A 2,486-nucleotide genomic window follows, 5' to 3' on the forward strand; every position below is an offset into this window, starting at 1 on the left:
GTAAATAGAAAGTAATTAATTGAAATGTCAACGTGATTATTCTTTATTAAGATGTATGAAAAAACATCAGCAATTCAATTGCATACCTGGTGCTTACACAGTGGTGGTAGCATCATGCCGTGGGATTCTTTTCCAAATTGGATAAAGGGAAGCTGTTGGTGGGCTGAGGATGAGTTCAGACTGAGGAAGAAACTCATCATTCAGCAGCGAAATGGCTCATAAGATACAGCTATAGGGATTTAATGGAACAGTTCAGATGAAAGTATTTCTTTTATGTGTTTGAAAGGCTCAGTCAAAATCCAGACTGGATTCTAACCCAGAATCTGTTGAGAAATGCAGCTGGTTGATCGTCTATCACATAAATCTGTAAAATTAAAATCCATAACGTTTGTGGCTAGAACACATTAACATAAAGTGAAAAAATTTAAAGGGTATGAACAGTTTTGCAAGACACTGTAGCTTCTGCTGCTTCTAAGACGCTTTCTCCATCTGTCGGAAAGCGAGCGCTATCAATGTCGTTTTCCATCTGTTCCTGTCAATCAGGAAGCTCAGGGGCACGCCGCAGGGTTTGTGTGGCTCTGCCACTGTTCGAGGCTCCAAACAAAAACTTTTCCGACCCTCACATCTGTGGGAGGAGGAGCAGCTGTGGTAAGTTTTTTTTTTCTGTTGGCTAATATATAACTGAGAGCGTCTGCAACAACTTTTAAAGCTCTGTATGTCTGTAGGCCCTGATTTAAAGCATTCATTCTACAAATATATTTTTCTCTCTCTTATCTCTTAGCTTCACTCTGCATCAAACTTTCATCCCAATCCTCAGAGTTAGGAAGCCAGAACTGAAGCAAACAACGAATAAATAAAAGCAGTAAGTCTAAAGTCTACCAGAAATGACCCACCTGGATCTGTGGACACAACAAAAAATGTCTTTGATATATTTCCATCTTTCCATAGTGTCTTATGAGCGTATTCTGTCCATTGAAAACTTGAACGATGTTCCAAATCCCTGGAAAGGATTTACTATGAACCGCTGCTTAGTGATGGCTCTGGTTGTGCTGCTGGTGAGCTCAGGAGTACAGGAAGTTCATGGTGAATGCTCACTATTGCTTTATCCACTACAGTAAATGTACTTGCACAATTGCATCTCAGGCTGAATGAAAGTTTGTTTACTTACCTCAATGTTGGGTGTTAAACAGAATACGCTAATGCTGTAATTCTAGGACAATATGTACTTTATTGTAATATCTCAAACACTATGGATGATAGCATTTTTAATTACGGTATCTTTTACGATTAATTTCCGGTTTGTGTTTTTTTATTTTTTGGTTTAGAGGGTCTGGATTATTTTGTGGAGGAGACGGGTATCAGGTCCCTGGTTGATTGCCTCCAGACAGGGTCTCTTCCTCAGGTATTATTCGTCTCACCTGGAAATAACTTGAAATTTTTAATTTTAGATGCTGAGATATTCCTGCAATATTGTGGACTTAACAAATGTTAAAATAATCTACTTCAGACTGGTCTGTTTTATAGAATAGTGTAGGATTCAAATTAATTGTCATTACACTGTCACAAGTAGAAAGCAACCAAATGTAGTTTGCATCTATCCAGAAGTCCTATACTGGCTATTAATATTTATATATAATAATAATTTATATTTTTGATAATTGAACTTTATTGATCTCACATTGGAGGGTCTTGTTCAGGGACCCAGAGTGGGAGTCTGTGGAAGTAGGAGGCTCGAACCGAGAACCTCAGGAATCCAAGCTCTATGCCCTAACCACTATAAATACAGCAGTGCAGGCAGCTGTTGGTGAATTCTTTTTATCCTATTGTTGATACACCTGAGCAGTCAGCAGAGGTGGGTAGTGGTTATATTTATTCAGTTACATTAACTGGAGAAACATTTTGAAAAAAAAAAAAAACCTTCTGGATGGTTTACTCTGCTTCCTATTGTTTGAGTAATTTTCTTGTAAGTTTTGCTGCTTCTTTTTGAGTGAATTCTTTGGGTACGCTGTCCTCTGGATTGGTTTTCTAGGTTACAACAACAAACAACAATAGAAAAAAAGAATTCACTATATATATATGTGTGCATATATACATACATAAAGGCAGATGGAGCAAAATAAAATCTTCAATGTAAATATAAACATACAGCCAGAGCTACAGTGAAATGCTTTTCTGAGAAACTTCCTTTTAAATGTAATATATCTTGTGATGAGAAGAATTATAAAGAAGGAAATTTATAATTTTATGCCTCTATGTGTAAAGCTTACATAGAAGTAATATAAAAACCCTGCAGCTACGATAACAGCAAAAAGTGCCTCTTTTCAAATCCTTTTCCGTTCGCTTTTGTATTTGTTAAAGGGAAACACAGTTTTTTTTACATTGGGCCCTTTGTTTTATGTTATTACATTAAGTTCTACTCACCCATATGAGTTTTGTGTCATTTGGAGCTGTTCTGAAGATATTCCATTAGGTTATATCTAAGTAAC

This window comes from Cyprinodon variegatus, unplaced genomic scaffold (genome assembly GCF_000732505.1).
Source record: "Cyprinodon variegatus isolate N-32 unplaced genomic scaffold, C_variegatus-1.0 Scaffold261, whole genome shotgun sequence".
NCBI lineage: Eukaryota > Metazoa > Chordata > Actinopteri > Cyprinodontiformes > Cyprinodontidae > Cyprinodon > Cyprinodon variegatus.